The sequence below is a fragment of the Buteo buteo genome, chromosome 9, assembly GCF_964188355.1.
Source record: "Buteo buteo chromosome 9, bButBut1.hap1.1, whole genome shotgun sequence".
In the NCBI taxonomy this organism is placed as follows: Eukaryota; Metazoa; Chordata; class Aves; order Accipitriformes; family Accipitridae; genus Buteo; species Buteo buteo.
The window spans coordinates 23903658-23919297 of NC_134179.1; positions in this window are offsets into that span (position 1 = coordinate 23903658).

A 15640-nucleotide genomic window follows, 5' to 3' on the forward strand; every position below is an offset into this window, starting at 1 on the left:
GGAATGGAAATTATTAGGTTGGAAATTAGGTTGGAAAACAACCTTGACACTACTATCATAAATTGATACTTGAGTGCTTGATACAGATTCTAAAAAGCAACACCAATGAGTACAATAAATCTTACAAATCATGTTCTGAGCTACTTAAACAGGCATCAAAGTGACAAAAAGGAAAGAGGTTCTGTCCCAAATTAACTTTTGATGCAAAGTTGCCTAAGGAAATAAGTCATTAATTTTCTTCTCCCTGTCTACTGGTGGAAATAGGAAAATATGAGCTGTCACCAGAGCTGGAGGTGTCCAGAGGAACCAGCATGGGCATGTCATCTAGCACCACGAGATTAAGTAGTCAGGTCAAGATCCTGACCAACCATAAAAATATGCATGTATGAAAGGACCCTTTCTATCCAGTGAACAGGCTGATCCAAAGCCTGTGGAAATCCACATGGCTTCAACAGGCTTGAGAGCAAGTTCTCATGAGCTTCCTAAGACATTGCGTTATAAAGCCTGTCTTGCAGGTGAAACTCTTAAGGGAAAGATACCAGGAGATCTAATCAGCAACAGCTTTCATCAGACTTCCCAGCTGCCAAAACATTCTCCTGTGTGAAGTGGAATATCAAGGATTACAGGTTTCAAGAGCTCCCATTGACATCCTTGTCTACTTCACTGTACTCTATATACTTCCCATCACATGGGCTCTCAGGAGAGCAAATCACTGACCTTGGCAACAGCATCACATGGAGACCCTCTTATAAATGTGAACAGAACACAGCACAACCAGTGCATACTCTCAGAACTAAGATGGCACATGACAAATATTTCTCATTTCCTTGCTCTTACATAAGTCAGAATAGTTTACTCTAGTTTGCCTTTAAGATGCATTTTGTCTTCAAGTCAGAAAAAACACATCAGTTTCTAGCACTTCCCTTCTAGTGTTTTTTAATCATGTGGGTTTAAAACTTCTTTTTTGTTGTTTTTAAATGGAATTCCTTATGTCTAAGAGCACTACATTTGGAAGAGATTTATTTAGACATCTGAATTGACATGCAAGTCAAAAAATAGCTCTGTCTGTTTTTAAATGGGCTCCAGGTTGGAGAAAGTACTCCATTGCCTGCCTATGAACAGAGCAGCGAAAGAATAAAAATAAAGTACTTTCTGGCTCAGCTTTGTAGCCAAATCTTGGGTGTCTCTCTGTTGCACATAGCACTGCAGCAGAAGAAGGAATAGAATGTCTCTGTATATTAGAAAGCATTTTTTTATCTCATATATCACTGTCATTTTGGTGCTGTGATTCCAGAAAGTCAGCTAGTCTTCTACATTCACATCAACACAAATAATTTAAAATAATAATTTGAGGTGCCGTGTTCTTTTGTAATTTGTCTCCCCCACAAGTCCTTCTGCCTCTCCTTCTCTCCACAATAGATGGATAAAGCAGATGTGTCAGCAGTGAGCATTTTTAGCCAAATGCCTTGTTGAGTTCAGCCCAGGTGTCTGCCTAACGATGAGCAGAGCATTCCTTGTAGTGGCCTTGGTGTGTGAGAAAAGGATTTACTGTCACTACTTTCCAAGCTGCATAACAAATACTTATAAAATATTACAGCAAATAATAAAGGGACTGTTGTACACACCTCAGCTCAAAAGCAGCCATACAAAAGTAAGCAGAATGGCTGAAAAAGGAAGAGCCGCTTCAGAGAATATTGTCTGACACTTTTTTAAAACACCAATCAATGTCCACTTGTCACTGGCCATGAACAAACTACTTCTTGTGGGGATCGCTGGAAGAGGAAAGTTAAAATGAGAGCTGCTGGCAAGAATAGTAGAGAAACAACTGGTGGCTACAGAAATCTGCTTAGGACTCTGAAAACAAAAGGGTGACATCTGTCAGACTCATGTAGTCAAATAGAGAGCAAAGAGGAAAGGATGGGTCTGTGCAGATGGGGAAAGAGGGACTGAAGAGCTGGAAATAGGGGAAAGAAGAGTATCCCTGGGTAGTTTATAGCTGAGAGAGGAGCTGTATGCTTAGGGGTATGAGTAGCACCAGGTTTGACAGGCAGCCAAAGATGAACCTGTATGTTTGTAAGCAGAAGGCTAACAGAAGATTTTTGTAGCTGGTGAATGAATGATCTCAGCTGGGGAGGTTTAGGCAGTGAAGAGCTGGAGGAGGTGACGGAGGGATTCAGCAGTTCTGACAGTGGCAAATTTTTATCTGTGAAGACTGTAGGAAGGTAAAACAAAGGGGTCTCAGATCAGGCGCTCATGGAATTATAGGAAGATGGGGAAAACATGAGTGGACTCCACTTAAGTAGAGTCCTCTGGGCTATTTGATGCCTAAACACATAGCATCTGATTTCCAGAACCCTGGCGTGTTTCGCTTTGAAAACTGCATGCATTTCTAAACGGCACAAATTAAAAATGAAAGCTGAAACTTGTAACTGAGCAGCTAATTTGAACCTTTCAGGTAAGGGGGACACCCTTGGAGATGCTGAGGCTCCATCACTACTCTCCTAAAAGGCATGGTGTCTTTCAGGGTTAGCTTTCTGCCTCTGCTGTTGCAGAACAGCTTGGCTCTTTTGTACTTCAGAGCATGACGGGACTCCATTGTGTATCTAACGCAGGGACGCCTCGTTCAGTCTGCGGCGGCGTGACCTGAACTGACACTGTGATGATTACTGAGATTCATATTATTGAACTCCTTAAGTGCACGCTGCGGACTGCAGGGGGTAGGGAGTGTTCGGACGGCACACATCTGTCTATGTGATCAGAACGACCAATCTACTTTTATGGGATTCTTTTAAAACAAAGAATGATCTTTGTTAGGCCCTGGGGGGGCCCTTACCAGCAGCGTGAAGAGTACTTATTAACCATAAAACCATGTTTAAACTGACAGTATTCAATACTGCTGCAGGGGAATAAAAATCACCAGGCTTGCTTGGGTAAAGGTAACTCAGTGATACACGACCAAGAGACAGACACACACCAGAGACTGTGGCCCCAGACTTTCCAGACATGACTGCTACTCCTATTTTGCTAGGCTGGCTGCATCAGGAGTGGCCTCCCCATGCAATCTGGGCTAAATTTGGGTTCTGAATATTCAGTCAGTTAATTCCCTGACTTCATGTCTGCAGAACTTCACTAGAAGTACAGCTGATTTCAAAATCACTTTCATATTCCTATGCAGCCTCCACACAGATAATTACAGTTACTTTGTATCACTAGGGCTGGCCACCTTACATTGGCTGCCCTGTATAAAAGGGGAGGAGGTTTGGTCCCCCTGAAAAAATATGTTTTTCTTTTTTTTTTTATCCTTAGCTTTCAATTGTATCAACATTGAAAGAAAGGACTGAGACATTTTTGAAAGTTAAGAAAAATTCAGGCTTTCCTTCACCAGTTTGGGACACCACTCCCTTTGTTTCCATGTGATCTGAATATTCATCTTTAGCTTAGAAAGGGGTAATCTTCCAGAGCATAGTGGGACATTGGGGAAAATATGGAGAAGAAGAAATGTTGCATTTGGAGCAAAATGCAAACATGCTAAAAGGAAGCCAGAAAGGAAACAGGGAACAGGGAGTCAGATGGAATGATTTCTAAAACCTTTCTAAATGCTATTGTGTTGACACCGCCACCAGAACTGTCCCTCTGGGACTCAACATTTCACAAGGTGGTTAGGCTAGACATGCTGCAGCGGAGATACTTGTGTCTATCTCACTGTGCATTTCCTTCAAAGAGTGATATGAACATGAAGGCCTAAACAGGTTGAGTTTAGAAGGAAGGAAGGTGAAGCAAGGTGCAAAAAATTATTTCACCCATCCCACCCCATTTCTGATTATCATTACTCTTATACCTCAAGTTCTTGCTCTGCAGGAAGTCTCATTTTAGTCCTACTCAATACAAGTAGTCCCTGGAAGGTATTAAGGGCCAGACTCCAGAAAGAGCATATGATATATCTGTATAAATAGGAACTAGAGAGAGGCCTCAGTAACCATCCTCCACAAATCTGCATTCAAAATGGTATAACTCTTCTTTTTCATAAGCTCAGAATCAGAAGCATCATGATATCATTTTACAGCATCTGGGAAAGTTTTGTTATAGACAGATCTGTGTAAAATGATTCCATTTAATCTGAACCAAACTTCACTGGTGGGTTGGCAGTCCCATAGTAGATTTCTCTGGGAGTTTGAGCTGAGTCTGACATTTTGAATTTTCTTTCTTCACTGAGGTCACATGCAGGCAGGCAGGAGATAACACATACAAACTCCCAGCGTGGGAATGGAAAGGATAGCAAAACTTCCTGTTGTATAACACTGAAGAAGTATAAATGCATGGATATCTGTGAGTCCTCCCTGACAAATAAAGAATTTAATCTGTACCACAATACCTAGCAGTTTACTTTTCTGTGAGACTGCAAAACATGTCACAGTCAGAGTCGGAGGTGACAAGTACAGGTTTCATAGCTTATCTGCATAGTTTAAAGGGCAATTGAAGATAGTTAACAGCCTACAGCACATTCTAAAATTTTATAGAAAGCTGAGTAGAGATGTAGAATAAAATAAAATAAAATTGTTAATACTTAAGCCACATGTTTGTGTATGTGGAAGAGTGTGTACACAGTCTGATTACTTTAAAAATTGCAGTGACTATCAAATATAAAAGAACCTATCATCATACAATCTAAGGTCAGATATTGAAAGGAAACCACAGCAGAGGTCAAGAGCAAGTGCCTGAATCTTAAACTGGTAAGTAAGTCATTGATAGCTACAAAAAATTACTTAAATAACCCTAGGATATCTCATTTAGTTGTCTTTGTGCAACTAGGCGATACCCATTTCAATCTCTGAAATACTAGCTACTCTTATAGCCAATTTCTGCATCAGACCTTCTTCAAAATGTGGACAATGGCTGCTATTGTGCGTTGATGACACAAAGCACAAAGGAGGTTGAAGTTGCACTTTTTATTTGTGTAATTGCCAAACCAAGCCAATAGCAGTGAAGCAGCATAAGTTAGAGCTACGATATACCAAGAGTGGCCAATAAAAAAACCTGGGTTTGCAAGTGAAATCATCTATTAGTAATCACCATAATTAAAAATAGATTTGTGATGTATATTCCTTGGGGGGCTGCTGTGGTTAAAAAAAAAAGAATTCCCTTTATGCCTAGCTGTGAATGGAGTTCAGTTTGACAATGACTGACAACTGTCATGTCATTAGCCCTTTATAATCCTAACCACAGGCTTCCTCTCCTAGCTCCACCACAAAACTCACAACCAGGATAAGGGTTAGCTAGCTCCTTCCTTCATTCATGGTTGCTGCAAAGAATTCAGTCCAAAAGCAGCATCCACACTGCATTTGCCTTGAGCTGGAAACTGAAATGCATGAATAGGAGATGCCACCACTGTGGCATCTACTGTACTGCTCCAGGAAAGACAAGAAGGCTCCCTAAAGATTTGTGGGACTTATTTGGAAGTGATTACTGCAACCCAAAGCCCCCCAGTGCATGGTGCGGCTAGCAGAAGCTTCACGTAGCAAGTGCTGGGCTGAGCTTCATCACGCTGAAGCCCTGATTTTGGCCGGGGTCACGTGGCTGTGGTGCCCTCCATGAGGACATGAGTAGCGAGGTGGGACAGGGTGGCCCTGGAGGGGTGCTGGGGCAGCACCTGGCACCATGGGGAGCTCAAGCTGCCAGGGGCAACCATGGGCCAGGGTGTGGGTCAGCTTGGCACAACACCACTCCCCATGGCTGTCATTTAGGAGAGAGAAAGGGAACTGGGGAAACGTGCACACCTCAGAAATAATGGAGAAGCCAAATGCACCTTTGCCGCTGGGCTTCTTTTGCATTTCATTTCATTTCAATGAGACAGAATTCGTGTGAGTGCTCATCGTTCCTGGATGCTCCTAAAATCCTTTCCACGGACCTCTCCTTTCCCTCCAGAGTTAGTTCCACTTCTCTTGTATCCACATGACATAAAACCCCAGCTTCCCCAGTGCAGCATTTTCAGACACCCAAAAAGCACTTTCTCTGTGTAAATGCTTGGTGTTTGGGTTAAAAATAATAAGGATTAATAATTTTATTCCTAAAGCACTCCCCCTGCTGATAGACTCTGAGAGAACTGTACTGTATATTTAAGTTCATGATAAAATGTAGGAAAATGTAAGAATGGTCACTGAACAGACCTTGATAATCAGTTAGAGGGATAAAACAAGATGAAGAAAAGGGACTGAATCCCAAGAAAAAAGAGCAAAGATCATAGTAGGAAGTCATAAATACAGAATAATCATATCAAGAATTTGCTAAGAGGTGAGAGAAGTCTCTCACATTCCTCAGGAGAAAAAGGGACCTGTGACTTCAGAGCAGAGCAACTTCTGCAGCTTAGGTGCACAGCAGCACACTGCTAGCTGCCAGAGAGCGGCATTCCCCAAAATGGCAGCGCTTGGTAGAGGTTGCTGCATGCAAAAGGCTCAGTGTGTGCTGCAGTAATTCAACACATACAAGGCTCAGGAAGGATACCTTGAACGCTGCCAGGGCTCGGACTGCTCCCAGCTCCTAAAAGCCCTTCCCTGCCTACTCAAATCAAGCTGCTTCTTCTTAGGCAGGCCATGTAAAACAATCCCGTAACGCACTAATGGCCAGAAATGGCTTGAGCAACCGTGGATGTTGACAGCTCTGAAACACAGAGAAAGGAGTGGAGAGCATGGGAGAGGTGCGGAAGGGGCCCTTACTGACAATCATGATAAATGTTTGTGGCTTTTCTTTCACACTTGGAAGTGTAACAAACACCAGGCTAAGCATTCGCAGGTAGGAATTTGGGCAACCTTTATTTAATGTTAAACTCCATGTGTAATACTATTGTGTGGCTTTATTATTACAATCTGTTCCTACCTCTCCCTCTCCTTGCCCCTACTCCCCCCAACTCCCAGTGCACTAAGACATTGAAACCACGGATGCCCTGTTTCTACTGAAACCCTTCTCTCAAGTCTTTAGAAATAATCATGCATTTTCAAAGGATTGTAAAAATAGTCCTGGTAGTGTTCTACCCAGCTTTTATTTTCACAGGAACTATTTTTCATGATATCCAACAGTCCTTCCAGTTGGTAGCCTTGCCAAAAGATGGAAAAGTGTCATGATGGTAAGTCATCAGAAAAAAAAAAAAAATCAAAAAAAATCAGAAAGCTTTTCCAGGGCATTACCCAGATAATCCAGTCCACACATAGCTTTGCCCATGAGCAAGCAAACCCATGGACTGGAGCAGGTCTATGCACATGTGTAAATCGAGGCAGAATCATTCTGTTTGCAAGATCTGAGCTCTGCTTCAATTCTGAAACAGACTAAGATTCACATGGTTGTGATTCACATTGAATTTGAGCCTCAAATTTGAACGTGCCAGCTTGTCATCAAGCTAGCTGCCTTTTCTTTATTTTATTTTTGGCTTTTCCTTTGTCAGTGCAAGCTTCTTATGTTTCAGACATATATATATTTTGTGAGGCAGCTCAGCCTGCTGAGCCAGGATCTTTCATCAAGGAAAGAAAAATGCATTTAGAGAAAGAAGAAAACATTGCTTACTTTTTGGATTGCATCCAAACTGCCTGTGACACCTTTAAATACCATACAAGTAGTGCAATTGATCAAGCAATTGGGCTTTAAAATACACACAGTCTGATTAGCATGTGACCAAGCATAGCAGTCAATAGCAGTCAATAACATATCCTCATATGATTCTACAGATCTAGTGGTCTCTAAGGAATCTGTTCCTGAATCTTCTGTGTTTTAAAAAGTAATGGATTATGTTTTACAGCATAATTTACATTTTTAATGCAATATCCCTCCAAATTCTGTCCTCAAAACTCCTGGAAGCCAGGAAAGCATCCTGGTTTGATGCTTTTTCAGCTTTATTCCTCAGATCTTCAGAGGCAACAACCCCATCACCACCAAAAAAATCCCCAACCAAAAACTTGGACTTTGTCATGAAGATATTTTAAAAAACCAAACCCAAGCAATCAATCCATATTTTCTCATAGTAAAGCCAAAACAGCTCAGGTATTCCCACAGTGATGGGTGAGTAAAAAGAAAGGTGGTTACCCTTTCCACTTCTGCATCACCTCTACACTTTAGGCTCTCACTATGGGCCAAATGTTGTGGCAGAGCTTATCAATTCAGGCACCATGCCACACTGTCATGACTGCACGGCTTGAGGACAAGAGTAGGATCATGTCTGGACAATCAGGATTGGAAGCTGAGAAACTCACTACCATCTGTGATGGCTGTGAAGACATGACCAGTAAAGGAAGCTATATTTCTACTTCTCTTCTCTATGACAGCTCTGTGGAAGTAAGTTTCAATTAAGGGATGTAAACATAATGTGTGGCCTTGCTATATTCCAGATCTCAAATCTTGGCTAGGAGAGCTGGCCCAGTTTCCTCCAGGTGGGCTTCATCCCCCCCCTCCCCCCAGATCCATACTGATCATGCAGGATTAGCCCTGGGGACCATTTCAGTGAATAGAAGTCATGTATTAGGATTCAAACACACATTTTTCCTTTTAAAATCACTTAAAACTTGAGTGAGGAAAACTGAAAATTCCATCATGAAGTTGCAAACTGCTTTTCTACAGAACTGCTTCTATTAAATTTGTCCATTTCTCACAATTACAGTAGAAATAAAGAAAAGCTCGTGACCATTATGCTTTATTTTATCTTACTTGAAATTTCATGAACATTTTTCATTATCACTAGCACATAGAGAACTAAGACCTTCAGGATACACTAATGCATTGACAACCATGGAAAGGCCGAATAGTCAAGACCAGAATCTGACCTCTGTGTCTCCTTGTCAACAAAAATAATACAGTAGGTACACATTAAAACAATAGCACTTTGCTAATTTAATAATATTTATGTGAAATGTCATATGTGGTCAGCATACTCTGAACTATAAAATATTTTTATATGTTTAGAGGGTAGAACTGTACAAGGTATTTCATGTAGCATTTTATAGCATACCAATATATCTTTTAATATGTGCCGGAGAATCAAAGAGGTTTCTTGACTTCATTCTAAGTGATCTTTTCATTAGATGCTTTTATAATGTGGCAGTGATATTAGAACTTATCTCACTATAGTAGAGTTCATCGCCTGGCTCTTTTTCTCAACAGCTTCCTTCTGGCTAGGTAATGGTTTGAAAACTTGGGATTACTTCCAAAAAACATGAGCACAAGAGAGTTGTTCTAACTGAAAACAATTTTGCTAAATAGAAAAGAATGTTTCTATAAATATATATTAAGTGTAGAGTTCCATAATTTATTTGTGTGTAGATTAGTTCTGCTTGTGTGTACTGGATACTGTAGTATACTGGATGAAGTTCAGCCCCTTCATACGACTGTATTGAAGTCAACACAATGGGATAACTGAGAAGAATTTTCAGCAAATGATACCAGCTTAAATTTAATAAAAATAACACTAGGATAAATCCAGCCCCCAATTAGATAATCCAAACTTTCTTTTGCCTTTTTTGTCTTTTTTTCTTACTTTTTATTCCGTTCCTTTCCTTTCCCTTCCTTTCCTTTCCCTTCCCTTCCCTTCCCTTCCCTTTTTCCTGTGACTTTATGGTAAATGCCTCACCAGCTCTGCAGTCCTAGAAAGCATGACTTTTGGTCTGCCTGATGACACACAACTCTGTGTAGAGCATGACGATGAAACCTAACCAGTACTTGAGCTCTATGCAGACAGAAGCACTGTCAATTATGGCTGAGATATTTGACTATGTCCAATTTAAAAACAATAATGTAAGCAAGAGCAGGATTTGAACAGAGGAAAAGTCAGCAAAAACATAAACATGTCACAACTTCTAACCACAGCCACCAGAGAGAACACAAACAGCAAGTCTGTCCTTGGTTTGCTCTGTGTTTTGCTTTGGGAGCTTCTCAGACACCAGACTTTGATTTTTCCTAAGTAGGAGTATGTATATGTTTTTTTTTTAAGTGTATACTAAGGATATTTATGGATACCATTTCTATATCAAGTCATAACAACACAGATCTTTCTCTGGTATGAAATGCCTCTTTCAGTGAAGAAATGCCAAGTAACACTGGTGATTTAAAAGTCAGATTTGGGACCTCTGCCGTAGGTCAAACAGCTTTCCCATTTATTGGTACTCCAAATCAACAAAGTCCACATTTGCACATCTGTTTAAATCACCAAAATGATTGTTTTGTCTTATTTTGCTTGCAGACTAGGGCTTAAGATGCAGTTAAGGCTCTGTGCTTGAACTGTGTCCAAACCTATAAGAGTTAAAAGCATATCTGATGGTAAACTGAGGAAAAGTTTATAGAGAAGAAAAAATGGGACACCATTTCGGTCAAGCTTGTGCTTCAGGAAGCAGAAATCTATGATATACGACCTGGCATATGGGCATAAATTACTGTTATTCAGTTACAAGGTTCACAGTTTTGGCATCTCCGTCTTTCATTGCTCCTTATGAGTTTATAATGTATAGGTTACAGCCTTTCCTAGTAGGCTCTGGAAGACTTTTGCTATAAGGAGAGCGTTCATAGTATCTCTGGGCAGCTTGGGGTCTCTAACTTTGGTACATAGAGTTGCCCTTTGAGCAAAACAGAGCACGTGCTGTTAACTATTTCACTGTTACCCAAATGAAACTCATATATTACAGTCTTAGAGTAAAAATAAAACAGAACAACACAGTTTTAATTGCTATTTCTACAATAAAATTGTGGCTTATTTATAAGTTGGGATTTTATTACCTACTGCAATTTATACCCACTTTATCTGGAAGTTCATGGTGGGCAACAAATGACTGTTCACAATTTTTTTGGTGATTTTTCCATGAAAACATAACTGCATCTTAAAATGTGGAAAAGCAATTTATAAGTGAAATGAAAAAAGCTTACATGGAAGATTACATAAAATACATCTGTCTTTTCAAACCATTGAGATATATAAACAACTCATTAAAATGTGAAAAAGCCAAAGAAAAAGACAAAAGACCTTTTAATGAGAAGACGTTTTGAACAGATATTTTTCTGCTCTTAAAAAGACAGGATGTTACTTCATTCCTAGGAAGAACATCTCAAATGAACAGGGAAAATACCAGAAATTTCAGCGAGCACTGTCCCTGAGAGGGCTTATGTTAAAGCTTAAAAAAAAAAAAAAAAAGTTGCAAGTGGAGATGTCATTTTAAATGGAATCCAGGCTCTTATTTTTCCATTGCAAAGAGTTTTCTTTTATGTCAAATGAAATTTTAAGATCACCTATGAATTTGCAACTGAACCCTTTACTGCCAAATCTGATTCCAATCCTTAAAAAATCTGTTTCTGTAATATGGCCAGCAATGCACTAACTTCTAAAAGGTAGCCAGACATATTGGCAAAAAATATATGTGGTTAATCAACTAGAACTATGTAGTAGTTTGGGAACAATCAATCAACTTCCAGAACCTCTAAGGCATGCAGTTGCTGTGAGGATATCCATGAGCAATGGTAATACTAACGGCTAATGTACACAGATGTTTTTGAGATGGTCTTGTCTTTATTTTTTATTTTCAAGATGCTTCTACACGAGTATAGGCTTCACTGTTAAACAAAAATAAACCCACCACAAATAAATTCCAGATATAATACAAATATAGAGGGACAGTAGGTGTCACTTTGCACCAAGTTAAAATAAGCACTGTCAAAAATGAGGTTTGTATTCAACCAGTGGTGTTGTCTTGATCTGTGCTCATCCACACAAGGACTTGGGGACTTAAAGAGGGACTTAGGCAAAAATGTAGGTAACTGCATGCAATACTGGGAGTCTGAAAACTCCCTCTGAGGGATCATAGCTGGTAACTTGAAAGATGCCTAAGCCCTTGAATACATTTCTTCTGTCTATATGCAGAAACTGTCTTATTCTTAATAAGCAAAGCCGAGCTGCTCACTTCCACCTTCACACTGAGGTCTGCCCGGCATCCAGGAACCCTCTGCTAAGTTCCTTGAGGGGCTCATTACAATACATTGCATAAAGTCACCCCTAAAGCACAGCAGTAAGGAACAGTCACCTGTAAAACATAGTAGCACTTTCTGTACTTTAGAATAGCTGGAGGAGGACTTCCACCACTCTCATGTTCCCTTTATACCCTAACACTGTGGTCTGAGCGCTGACCGAAGAAATCTGTGACCAAGATTCAGTTCCTGGCTTTATTTGACAGGATTTTAACCCCTGTTTAACACTTCCTAACTTGACTTTATCCATCAGGTTGCTGGCTTCCACCCTGAGAGCGGTTTATGTACATATATTACATTAAACTCTTGGATAAATTAGCAGTCTGAGCACAGGAACCAAGAGAAACACAACAGCAGTATCCATGTGGGGACAATATCTAATTCATTGTGTGTTCTACTGAAAATTATGGAATTGCCTTTAATCTCCTTAAAAATGCTTTCAGAAATCTGTGATCAAAGCAGACGTAATAGCCCTGTCACATGAAATAGAAGTCCATGTTTTTGTACTTAAGTCCTGTTTAGGTCATCTGAGAATGAAAAAGTGATTGGGTTTTACAGTTTTGCTGCCCAGATGAAACTAGCTTTTCAAATCTCAAATCCTGATTCTGATGGGGGCTACTTGCTCCACTGGTGACAAGCAGAGATGGTCTTGTCTTGAACTGGCATCATCTAGTTGTTTTGGGTTTGTTTTTTTTATTGGGATCAATGGGTACTAGATCATGCCCTGCAGGCAGATGAACTGAAGATGAACTAAGTATTTTTGTAAAAAATCTGTAAAGAAAATGTGCCAAATAAATAGCTTTAATTTAGTCCATGAATCTGACAAGTTAGCATCATTGTTAATATGAAGATTATTTTAATCATTTTAGGACTTTTCCAAAGCTATTATGGTCACTTAGATCAAGGTGGGAGGTTAGGTTAAGCTTAGGCTAAGTGTGTTTTGGAAACACAACTCTCAGGAGATAGAATCCAATTGTTCTTTTTCATGTATTTTGTTTTGCTGTAGCTCCACTTGTTTCAGAGGCCACAGTTATAAATTTTAAAGATTTTTCAGGTGATTTTGCTTCATATTTCCTTGATAAACTTGAGTAAAGCAAATTGGATTAGTCTGCCCTATGAGGCAGTTAGTTAGCATTTTCTATAACCAACTACACTCCTTATTTACTTGAGGAGCAGTTCTTGCTTTCAGGTACGTAAAAGTATTTTATAACCTTGAATATTTTTTTTTCTTTTCTCTTAAAGGTTAACAGCAAACCTCCTGTACACAGAACATTTATGATCCCAAATCATTAACAGAATCTGTGTCTAGACTAAATATTACATTTTAAGGCAAAATATTTCAAAAAACAGCTACTCCTCAATTTACATACCCAGGCTTAGATTTTAGGGGTTTGTTTCCACTGCAGCAGATGGTGATGTCATTGACACCTAAACCAGGACAGAAAAATGACCATTTTTAGGTGTCAGTGACATCATAACTAATTCAGGGAGCACATTGCACCCAGAACTCCTAGGCCTGGCAAGAGAAAGAACTGATGTCAAAACACACTTACTTGTGTAAAATGTACTCATCTCTAAGATAAAAAGCACCCAAGATCTCACCCTGAGGATCTTAAAAACTTAACAGAAGAGGGAAGAAAAAAAAAAGCAAAAGACGATTTTGCTGTTCACACAGAAGAGAGTTGAAAATATGTGTAAAACGTATGTTTTGGTATTTTGAAGTGGTTTGCTTCTAACAATAGAACTGCACACTCATCACTGGTCATGGGATAAGTGTGGTTTGGGGATCTGTGTTATGCCAAGACTCAAAGCATTTAATATGAGATTTGTTTTGGAGGAATGGCAACAGCAAAAGGGAGCTGACATGCAGACGCTAGTGACTTCAGGCTTCTGAAAGTTACATGATCACTTAGGATCCGACGCTTCCAAAAGTCCCGCGTGACACGAAAACATCTGACCTGCTAACCAGCTGCGAGACTTCCCCAGATTCTCATCAGCAGATGTACCTTCACAAGTTCTGGTCGAGCCTGGAGGATAGAAACTCCCTTCCTGCACAAGTCTCTTGCAGCTCTCACTGGGCTGTGCTTCACCTCTTTGTATACTGACTGGTTTATGTCCGTTACTGGCTTTGTACAGTGTCTCCTGAGAGGAAAAAACTCAAGGGCTGCTGGTGCGTACAATGGTTAGCTGGGATAGCGTGCCAAGAGGCAAACCAGCAATAGCATAAAGCAAAGACACTGTTTTTTTACCACTTTTACATTAATGCATCAGTAGGTCTCATCTTTGCTACCATATTGTTATTTAAGATGCTTCCTGATTTGGAATCCAAATTCCTCACATCTTAAGGCTGTGTATGGGTTTAGGCATTCACTATGCATGGCCCTTGCAGCTCACCATGGCAAGATCCTATCTTCCCAGCTGGGGGGTGGCATAATAGTTAAAAACTAAGGATAGTAGGCAATTCTTTTCCAAGTGCAATGTACATTTTACACAGACTTAAATATTGCATGGTTATGGATATAAATCCAAACATTTAAGGATGCATATTATATATATTCTATCCATTAATTAATATATATATTCTCCATTTTGTGTGCCCATGCATACATTCACACACTTGCAGAGCACATATGTGTTATGTGCATATGAGTGGCTACTGCTTTCCCTGTTCAGTTTTAACCTGTCAGGCCCCAATTCCTATTTGTAATGGGAGATGATCTTCTACACAGATACAGAGCCCTCAAGAGGGCTTGACATCTCTTAATCCAGCTGCATCTTTTGCTCTTTAAGACTCCCTGCCCCTCACCTTTATGCCTCACATAACTGGAAAATCCTACAGTCACAGCTACAAAGGCCAGAATAGACAAAGGAGAAGAAATTTAGGGTCACCCGAGAAAATGAAATTAAGAGATCTAAGAGCCTTTGAGTGGGTCTACTTCTACTGTCTTGTGTCACCCCTTGAATGTAAAGAAAGGAGCCAATGTCATCTTGTTTTGCATGAGACTCATATTTTGCTTTACATGAAATTCAGATGAAAATGGTAGGACTGACAAGACCAGCAAAAGCAGGTTATCAGCACAGTGTCAACTTGCTTGCCTTACCCAGGCAAGTAGATACCATGATGTTAACACACATTAAACCCCCATATTTCACATACACGGTATGTGCGTGAGGCTGTTGGCTTTCACCCTGAGAGAGGCGAGACCCAACTGCTTCACAAGAAGTAAATAGTGAGAAGAGACAGGGAAGGAGAGGAAAAGTTCTGATGAAGCATGAATGGAAAAAGAGCAGCAATAACATCAATTGTTGAAGTACCAGTTATATTCATGATGTAAGGTCTCATCCATCTGTCATTTCATTTAATGGCAGAAGGTGGGGGCAGCCCCTTCATGTCCAGTTCTCTAGTCTGCATATTTCTGTAACCTTTAAAACCACTTCCGCAATTTCTTATAAACATGGATTGCCAAACTTGCAACAAACTATAAAAGCAAATGCATTTACAATATGCCCTCTAGATAGCTTTACTGCCACGGAAATAGTTTTGCTGTGACCGTGGGATGTAGGAGCATAAGGCTGGGGAAACTACATGCTTTGTAATGATAAAATCCAGCAGGTTTTTGCAGAACATTTTGCTTCTAACCTACAGCCATCTCACCTG